This window comes from Tympanuchus pallidicinctus, unplaced genomic scaffold (assembly GCF_026119805.1).
Source record: "Tympanuchus pallidicinctus isolate F22 unplaced genomic scaffold, pur_lepc_1.0 scaffold8, whole genome shotgun sequence".
In the NCBI taxonomy this organism is placed as follows: Eukaryota; Metazoa; Chordata; class Aves; order Galliformes; family Phasianidae; genus Tympanuchus; species Tympanuchus pallidicinctus.
In genome coordinates, this window is record NW_026294802.1 from 23,063,356 (window position 1) to 23,073,984 (window position 10,629).

The following is a 10,629-nucleotide window of genomic DNA, read 5'->3' on the forward strand; positions in this document are numbered from 1 at the left end:
TATAGATTAAGTTCTGTTGAGTGCTTTTTTCAGATTCATTATTTCCTGGCAGAAGAGAGGCATGAATTCACATCTCCCATATGTAAAGTGTTCTAACACAACAAATACTTAACAAGCGGAATTATGACATCGCCTCTTCTTCGTTTCCAGGTGATCTTTCCATACAGCTTCAGGGAGGATCAATATCCTGTACATTTTCACGTTGAGAGTCATCTTAGTGATTTACTATATTTTGTTCTTTATTCCTGTGGGTGCACAAGATATGCCAAACAAAATACATATTCATGCTCTACACCTCCATTTTTGAAGGGAATTACAGGCTTCACATTCCCTCTAGTTCATAAAAGGCACATGTCCACACTTTGCAGAATGGAACATTTTTAATTTTAATCTACTCATGCCCCAAACTATCTTCTCATGAAAGTAAGAGGATAAAATTGTAAACTGTTGCTGGTAAAATCAAGTTGGGCTAATACTGAAAGTAATCTGTATACAGAAGTTTCTTTGCAAAATCTGTTCCTGAAGTTTAAATTTTTTGTCTTGCTATTCAGGCTATTTTTTCATCTACTCAAGTGCACATATAATTTCTGGAAAATGGTTTTTGCACTGTACAAGTAGAAGGATGTTTGGCTGAAGCTAACAACAAAGTCTCCTCTGAATATGTGGCCTATGCTATACTAGGCTACATTCACAGAAGACGACTAAATTCTAATCTCATGCTTCACTTATATTTTATTTCCCAGACAACTCTCCTTTTCAGTCATAAATAGTGTATTCACCATATCCTTTAATCTTCTTAAGCTAAGTCCAGTTAAAATAAGCAGAGTTTTAATTAAGAAAGCTGCAAGCAACTCAATCATCTCTAGCTGGAGAAAGAAAAGCAAATGATGGTTGTGTGGGTATAATAATGTACTGTGATCAAGGCTGAATCATAGCTGAAACCTGAAGCTGATTGTCCCAGAGTGGGTTGAACAAAATGTGAAAAAATAATTTAATGCATACAAAACCTTTACACAGATTCCTAAGTGAATTACAAAAACTAAGGTAGTTGCCTTAAAAATAAATTATATTTCAGTGTTTCCACATGCATACTGATCTGTGTTGCTGGATGTTTTATCCTTATATGGAAGAAAAACTAAGGCAAAATGTAGAATCCTGAACAATTCATAGTCTTACTGGGGCTCAAAAAGACTGATTTTGTTTCAGCATTGTGAATTCTATTTTTGTAAATATGCGGAAAAATTTGGTTTGTTATTCATTATTACTTTCAGGAGTGCCTGATGGGTAGCAAACCTGAACCACCACATACAGTACACAAAATGAGGGGGAAAAAAAAAAAAAAAAAAGCCTCTTCCCAAAGGCTTTGTTCCTTAAAAATCAACAGCATGGAAACACATAGGAAGAATGTTAGAACACAGAGTCATGCGTCCCTGATTTTTCTGTTTTTCTTCGTATGTGGTTTTATTTCTGTTTAAGCATGATTATACAGTGTCATTCACATTACTAGATACTTGTTTATCTAGAAAGCACCATAGGGAGGATTCCAAGGGGTATATATTATAGAAGGAAAAAATAAAGTCCTAGAATTTTAGAGTATCAAATTCAGCAAACAAGGGTTTATATAAACTGAACAAGATGCCATTCTGACATAATCTGAAGTATGCTATTATCTGTAGTAAGGCCAAAATGCATCTAATGTGTCATGTAGATAGGTCCATTCAGTAGCTGGTTCATAGAATCTGATAACCAAGACTAGGTAACTGAAATGTACAGATGCCTTTTCAGAATCATGAAGCATTGTGGAAATGTTACTTTAGATCTAAACACAGAGAATTGCTCAAAAAATTCCCACAGAATATTTATATATCTGATGTATTTATGAACATTGTTAAATTCAAAGAGAAAATATAAATCTTTGCTTTAAAAACTGTATTTACACTAAAGCATATGCTATGACAGAACAAATTGTCACATCCAAGTTTAAAAGCTAGAATAGCAAATGAAGAAATTTTGAAGGTATTATGTTGCCTAATGATAGATTTTATGTTCCAGAATTTTAATTGCTGGATCCACACAAACTCTCATACACAGTGAACTGCTTTTTTTCTCCCCTCTCTTTATTTCTGAAGTTAAGGGTTTTTTATGACTTGTGCCGTTTTACATTGCACAAATGAAGAATATTATACCAGCAGTGCAATGCAAAAAATATGAAATTCACTGCATTCTAGCAAAAGTTGGAACTAGGAAACTGCCTACAGTGAATTCCTGACCCTTAGGACAAAGCTGCCAAGGGCTGCATGAGAAATCTGTTTAAATCTCTTCCAGTAGAGACATCAGGATGTCTGCACAGCAACAACCAATGTATTTTGTACATTACTATCTCTATGCAAATATCTTATTGGTGTTCATTCAGTAGCTATTAGATATGAAAATATATTGTTATTCCAAACAGTGTGGTTCTAGAAATCCAAGGAAGATTTCATTCTTTGATCAGCATATATACTTGAAGCATTTGAATCAGAAGAGGAAAGAGTCAAAATCATGTTCAGGAGAGGCTGTTAAAGTCTTTTTAGTTACCTTCCTGCAAGCCACACGATTTTAATGTTGAAAAATCCTGTGTATAATGAAACATAATATTTAAAAATCTAGAGTTTACAGAGTATTTAGTTATTTCACCATCTCTTCAAATACAATTCAAGTGAAGCTGAGATAGGGACAGCATCACTAGAAAATTTTTAGACAATTTGAAGGAGTGGGAAGGAAATGCAACTTCATTAAAACTCATTTAATATTTTTAATAGAGATTGACAAAGTCTTCCTTTGTTCTCGTTGTGTAGCACTTTTAGTTATTTCAAAAAGAGAGTTTCAGGTGTTTAATAAACATTTTTCAAATAGGTGCAGAGGACATTAATATGAAGTCTTTCTGTTTATTTGAGAAGCACTGAAATGTACTATTTTTCCAATATGCTAAAATTACATTTGCCTTTAAATTGTATTCTATTGAATTTCTGCCTGGAAAGAGATAATTGAAATCCTACAATACCATTGGGTCTCAAGTACAACATAACTCCTGAGTATCTGACATATAGATGAAACGCTAGACGCTAAAAAAAAAAAAAAAAAAAAAAAAAAAGGCAAAATGAAAAAATGTAAAATTTGGTCAGTGGAAGATGTGTTTTACATTGGGCCAATTCTGCTCTCTCAGCTTTGTACGTCTCCCTGAGAACGGAAAAATGAGCAATTCCAAAGGTGTCAGAAATTGACCCCAGATGCCTCATTAAGCAACAAAATCCCATTTGTTTTCAGCACTGGGGAGAATAGTTTCCTGCTACTCTCTCATGCCCATTAAAACCTGCTGGCTCCAGGATCAAATTGAGACACTCATACCTTTATCTTTTTCAGAAGCACATTTCACTAAGTAGGTATTCCAAGAATAACCAAATCTATGTTAAGAAATAAAGGAAATCCATACTTCCCATCAGGGTAGACTCTAAGTTTTTACAAGTTTTTGTTATTCAAGACACAGTAGATTTCCAAAGGGCCAATTCAGGTAACTAGAGTCGACTTTCAGTGTTTTAGTCTTCCTGAAACCTTTGGTCTGTTGTTTCTTTTCTGAGTCTTCAGAAGCCTTCTCACAGATTTTCAAGCCTAGAGTGATATACTGGTCCTTACAAAGCTCATGCTTTATACAGTAATAGAGAGGTAACATAAGGATACCACTACTAACATAAGGATAGCACAGTAGGATTTTGTTCAGAAATATTTTTGCCCTTGTATCATCTTTCCTCAGAGATTTGTTTAATGTACATGGAGAGATGAAGGGCATGAGACTGAAAGATCAATGGAAAATAATGGGAATGTAACCCCTTCTGAATTTAAGCGTAATACACTTATATGAATCTTCCTGCGATTTCCAAGGTCAGATCCAGAGAAGGGGAGCTGCTGACCACTGGTACATTTTATTTCTATGAAATATAGATCATTGAATTCACTGGAGCTGCACTTGTTGAACATCTTTCATGAAATGAGTCCTTACATACACCAACAGCAGAAGAAATAAATGATTTTAAGCAAAACAGTTTGTAAACCTGTACAGTGGAGCGCATTTTCAGTAACAGTGGGTGCAGGAGGGAAGGTCACAGGTCAGAGCTGCATCAACTTCAGAATTAGATCTCCCATAACTTCTGTTATTCTAACAACTACTTTATTATTTCTAAGGAAAGGATGATAAGAGATTATGCTAAAATGTAGGAAATCAAATAAAGTAAATGAAAATGAAAACAAAGAGCTTCCAGTTAATAGAAGGAGATTATAAATCTCCTATGAAAACCTAATTTCTATTTATTTTTCCTGTGGGGTGACATAACACCAATAACAAATGACTTAACACATGAAATCTTTAGCTCGCCTTAAAAAAACAACAGTCACAGGAAAAAAACAACAATAATTTTGTGGGCTATATTTCCAGAAATATAAAAAGATATTGTGCTTAAAAGATCTCACAACATTAAATTTTCTTAAATTAGCTATATTGGCTATATAAAAGATGAAAATTTTTACATGTAAATCAAACCTCAGGGAGAACTCTTAATATGCTGTAAAGCCACAGAACTTCAGGTAAAAAGTCTGAAATTTTGGCTTACTGTCCTGGAAATTTCAAACATGGTTATGTTTCCTACATTTATGCTGTATAGTTATACAAAGTAAACATCCCAGAATGGCCTACAATTAATGTTTGCTGTGATCACTCAGATTACACAAACTAAACTGGCTTGAGCCAAGACATACTTGGAAGATGTAGGTGATTTGTTACACAGAGTGATGAATAAGTAGCCCCAAGAACAGGATGTTTCAGACTGTATGAACAGAGGAGTTGTGATCTTCTCCAAATGCATTTCACAATGATGCCAAGACTGCCTGTCTTAAAATTTAAAAATGTTAATTATGACAAATAAAATTATATGTGCTTAAATTTTGAATAATAGTAGGTGATAAAACATGACCTAGAGCTACAGTAAAAGGGTCTGAAAAACAATAATTTACAGTAGATTTCTTCTGCTAAAAGTAAACTATACAGCTTAGAAAGATAGAAATAGCTACTTTATGGTCTTGGAAGTATTAAAATTGGACAACAGGAAGCTAGAAGGATGAATTTATAGTTAAAAAAAAAAAAAATCATTCTGCTACTACAAATTTATTCTCTTTCAAGCCACTAAGGATTATTGTTAGAAATTGTAAACTTTAAGATTAGTTGCATTAAACTGGTTTATTTGATTCCAGTTGTGTTTCATGATATCTCACAAGTTGAAATTTCAGTTACTTGGAAGCTACTTTCTTTTTCCAGAAAGTTCAATTATGGCTGAATCCAAAGATGCGTGGGGTAACTGTAGAAATTCTTTACACCTGCTGTCTTCTTCTATTGCACTGTATCAAATACAAACATTAACTTGACAAAAATTTACTAGAAGGGATGATTGCTGCTAAGTGAACTGCCTGGGTGGTATGGATTCTCAATTCTTGCCCACACAGTAGCTCTGAATTACAGTAATCAAAAGGAAATATATTGTTCCTTTGTAGTTCGTTATTATGTCCCGAGATTACAAGCCACCTGTGTTTCTAAGTAGTCTGCAATTTTCTGTGATTTAAAGCAGAATGCAATGGGAAAATGGAAAGGTTTTTGAAGTAAATTTCACCATGAGAAAATACTGTCACTGAAACGTATTATAGTAAAAACTAAAAATACACAGTTCCATTTATACCTGCATTAACTGCATTACGTAAGTGATGAAAAAAGATCTTTTTAAGCAATGTTATTGTAATTGAGAAAATGAAAGAATCTGGTTTGTAAAATTCATAGCCCTGTGTTCTGCAAAGAAATGCCTCTATCATTTTACATAAAATAAACAGCTGTGTAACATTTTCTATCTATTACTTTCCAAATCCTGGATTCAAAATCTAGCACTGCTCATCAACTGCCTTGGCAATGAGCCCAGTTAAGTGTACTAGTTATATATCAATTTTTTTATTTATATTTACATTATTATTATGATCTGTTTTTGTAAATAGATCAGGAACTTACATATTAGTACTTCCAGAAGAGTTATAATCCAGACATGTCCAGTGCATGGCATATGAAGCCCTAGTCAGCTAGTAATGCAGCCCCAAAAGAATGTAAACTTTTATCACTTTTAGTGACATGGCGAGCACAGACTGCGTAGGTGACAATGAAACACAGTGGAAGGGAAGGCACAGTAGGAATGAACAACACGATTGAAAGGGATGAGACAGCCCTTTGGCCTTTTGTTGTTGTTGTTGTTTACATCCCATAAAGTCACAAGTCTCAAAGATACTTTTCAAAACTTCTGGACCTAGCCCTGTAAAGAACATGAGAGTCTGTGAGATAGAGCCTCACTGTGACTTCAGGATGTCTACTGCAAGCAATGTCTACTTATTTTTCCATGCACACTACGGAAGATGCAAAGAGCACAATAGCTCTATTTGACAGAGCAAATTCTCAACTACAAAACACTATTTTTCAACGTGGTGACCACCATTAGCTTGCACCTTCACCAGCATGAACAAGAGCCCATGTGCTGTACTCAAAAATCTGTAACAGGAGAGGTGATCCACTGTTGCCATTGCTGAAACACACCACCCACCACCTCACTGTGCTTACATCCACTGTTTGGTTTCCATAAATAAATGTTCAGGAAGTGTCAATAAGCATCAGTGGGTGCTATTTTTTTCCACTTGGAGGAAATGCCACACCTGTACTTCATCTGCACTTCCATGTCAGATACCATTTTGCCAGGCTACCCTTCTTCTACCATCTGTTACAAGGCAACAAAACATAAGAAAATATTTCTGGGAAGGTTCAACCTCCACAGCCATACCACCGATATCCTCCTCTAATATTGTGGGCCAACATAATAAAATAGGAGGCATTACTTTCAGAGCTGCATTCATATAATGCTAAGGCACTTAAAAATTTCTCTCAGTTTACATCTTTAGCAAGCCATATTTCTAAATGAAGCACCAAAACAGAATTAATGACGCTGAAGGCTGGGTGATATCAGAGTGAAGTGATCCATCAAATTAGTCTTAATTCTGATTAACAATTACAGTCTGCAGAGAAAAGCTCTAATTGCCTTCTTGATTAAGAACTGCTGTCAAGTAGTTTCTAGTTTAAAATTAAGATTGCTGTTGAAAAACTACACTGGAAAGGACTAGATTTGAATGGTAGTGGCTCTGGAGACTTCTGAGAGAATAAGAGATTAATCTTATTTTGCTAAGAATTTGATGAGCATTTCATACTTCCTCCCCCCCCCCCCCCACTTCTATTCAGTCCTATTCTCCAAACTAAATACTTTACAATGAAGCTGGAATTGCTAATATCTGCAAAGGTCCTACCTTGTGAAATTATCAGAGTAATATGCAATGAAATTCAAAGGAGGAAAAATGGAGATGGGTGAGGAATAGAAAGAAGACGGCGCAGCAACTACAGTGTTGCTTCTTAGATAGATAACATATAAGATATATCAGAGGATAACATATAAGAGGATCAGAAAAAAAATGACATTTGTTACATAGGAATTTAAGCTAACTATACTAGCAATTAGACTACACTTGGCATAACTGCAAACATTTAATCACAATATAACAAATTAATTAATGTTAAAAGTAGCTGACAGTTTTGTTTTGCCTATGTGCTAATGGGGATATTATTATGTCTCAGGGACAAAAATTACTTAAATGGCAAAAATGAGTTTTTAATGGCTACTTTGCACAAAAAAAATTATAGAAATATTTTTATTTTCTCTCTAAACTTGGAAACACAATGTCATTAGGGTAACTTTAAAGCACGAAAACTGCAAATACTAGCTTTAAAAAAGATAATTTAATCTGGTCAGAAAAGAAAATAAAACATATAGAATTACAACACTTTACAGTCAATTATGCAAAAAAAAAAAAAAAAAAAAAAAATTGTTTTATGACAATGGTTATCTTTATTCTAAGAATTCCGTATAAGAAATAAAGAATTGTAACAAATTCAAATACCTGTTCTTCACAGCTTCTGAAATAACTACTCCAAGGTATGTCTTATTGCCTGAAAATGATACCTAAGCTATGAGAGGTAAAGACATCTTCCTTTGTCAAAGGCTACGGGTGTGTGATAATATTTTGGCTGTCCAAAAAGTGAATAAAAAATCCACTAAAATAAAAAGATCATTTCCTATTGAGCTTTGAATCATATCTCCAGCAATGCCTTCTCTCTACAAAACAAGGAAACAAACATGCAAACAAATACAATATAAACAATTTGCAAATGAAGTTTTAGGTCAATGCCAGTCTCCCTTTTCCGCCAGGATGGCAAGCATCTGGTGAACTTTAGCCTGTGTTTCTATTTCTTCTAACATTCTCACTGAACTTTAGCCATATTTCCTGTGTGCAAGTGTTAGGAGGACAAATGCTTCCTTCTCATGCTAATGCACTGTACTTAGAAAGTTATAATTAAGCCTTAAAGCTGGTATCGTTTGAAGACTTAGTATTTTTGACATGATAAAAAACTTGGGTTAAAAATACATGCAGACAGAGAAGAATCTGTTTTTAAACAAATGTCAGCAATGCCTTAGGAAGTCAAATTGGTGTTGCAGATGGTGATGACTGAAGACTGTAAAAATTGCTGTGTTGGAGTTACAAAAATAACAGCAGACACAAATAGATAGCATTAAAGTATAAAATACTTGAAAACTGAGATAAAGAAATTAGAAACAAAGGTTACACTTCAAGCTCTGAAAATATTTTCTTAGCTCAGAATTGGAAGATGATTAACACTTTTTTTTCCCAGAAAGATATAATTTTGCAATGCAGAATTTAATATGGATATTCTATCTAGACACAAGCATCCCAAAACAAACATCTGCAGGCTGCTTGTATAAATTCTTCTAGTAATTGGCATGTTGTCAGAACCATAGCAGTTCCCAACAAGAGAGCTGAAACAGGCCCAAAGCAAGTATACATCCTTTCCGTAAATACCACAGTCCTAGCCCCAGTTACTCTTTTTACTATAGGAAAAATATATATAAAAACAGAAAAAAAATGAAATGCCTCTTGAGGCTGTTTACGATTTCACTACTCTGCTTTTACATACTTAATTCCTTTCACTGACTCCAGCTGACATTTTCACAGGCAACATATATTGACGCATCGATCTTTACAGTTTCATTTTTCTTGTAGTACATAAGATTGAGAGACCAAGGAAGGATCCCAATGATAAATGTTAACAAATGTGCTGCCCAGACAAGAAAGGGTGCCTACATCATTCATCTATGAAAAGCCACCACACCTCTATAAGACATCCCTGATGAGCAGAGGCTGGTACATGAAGTTGCGTAGTAAGGAACATGTGCACGGTACAGCACCAACATGTGAAAAATGTCAGATTACCTTTCAGGAAGTAAAAGCAAGTCTCTTGAGAAATGACTGATGAGTGATAATTGCAAGGTGCCAGCAGGCTCTTAAAAACATGCTAAGAAGCTGGAGGCAGTTCACAGAGCTGTCACTGAGAGGTGAGCCTAGAATTGTCTCTTTGAAGTGGCCAAACACATTGGTTAGGCCAAGATTTGGTTAGGACTAGATTCTGAGCTCTTATTTACTCCATTTTTTACAATGTAGCTCAGTACCAGTTTCCAGACATTACAGGCAGTGTTTATTTTCTCTGTTAACACTTGGGGGAAAAAAAAGGTGCATAATCAATTTCAGCACTGAACTATGAATCCTGTGTAGCTGAGATCCACTGTATGCCATGAAGTCTCAGTGGAGACTACTCTCAAGCTCTCTGTACAGTACCACCACTCTAATAAACTTATATCTGGTCCATTATTTCACTTTGAATAAAAACTATTGGGTTTCTATTGGGTTTCTGTGATGGGTAATAATTTTCCTAACCCTTGACTCATTTCTTCTCCTATGTAAAACCATTTTCTTCACTAAGAGCTGGCAACATGATCCAAGTCTTCCCTTATTAGCAATTGTATTTTACATGTTTGTGGTTTTGTTTTTTTTTTTAATTTTATTTTATTTTTTTAGTACTTGAAGCACACAGTTTGACACCAATTTGCTATGAATTTTAAAGACAAAAAGTAGTTCTTTAATGCAAAGCAAATTCTAAAAACTATTTACCAAAATATCCATCAATTCATTTATAGTTATTGATGGAATAAATATGTTGCAGAAAGGAGCAAACAAATTTCATCTGGTATTTTTTGATAATGTATATTATTTCCCCTTAAGTTACATACTAATGCTGTTTCTATTTATTTTTGAATAATTATCTCAGCTATATTGTGCCAAAGAGATGGACATCTAAAGTTGTTATATAATTATAATAATTTTTAAGACTGCATCCACTAGACAGTTGCACAGTATATTTCATCCTGACTAAAATTTCAGTCATCACTGTAACATAAAATTTCGACAGACTGTCATCTCTACACAGGGACTTTCAAGGTACTATTAGTTTCGTATTGTGGACAGTTACATATTGGAGGCTAAAGAAATCAGAACTCTTTTGATGTTAATAGGGAAAAAGCTCATCGTAGAAGTTTGCCAGAGTTGTTAATACCTGCC

At 34.4% G+C, this 10,629-nt stretch overlaps 1 long non-coding RNA gene across 1 annotated transcript; it reads right to left on the reverse strand.

Moving 5' to 3' along the window:
• Positions 1-4,235: 4,235 nt before the first annotated feature.
• Positions 4,236-9,785, reverse strand: LOC128073916 (uncharacterized). Its single transcript, XR_008202933.1, has 3 exons — positions 9,448-9,785; positions 6,677-6,830; positions 4,236-6,374 (listed from the first exon to the last, which is right to left on the reverse strand). It is a non-coding gene; the product is annotated as an uncharacterized LOC128073916 (long non-coding RNA).
• Between the last annotated feature and the right edge of the window lie 844 nt (positions 9,786-10,629).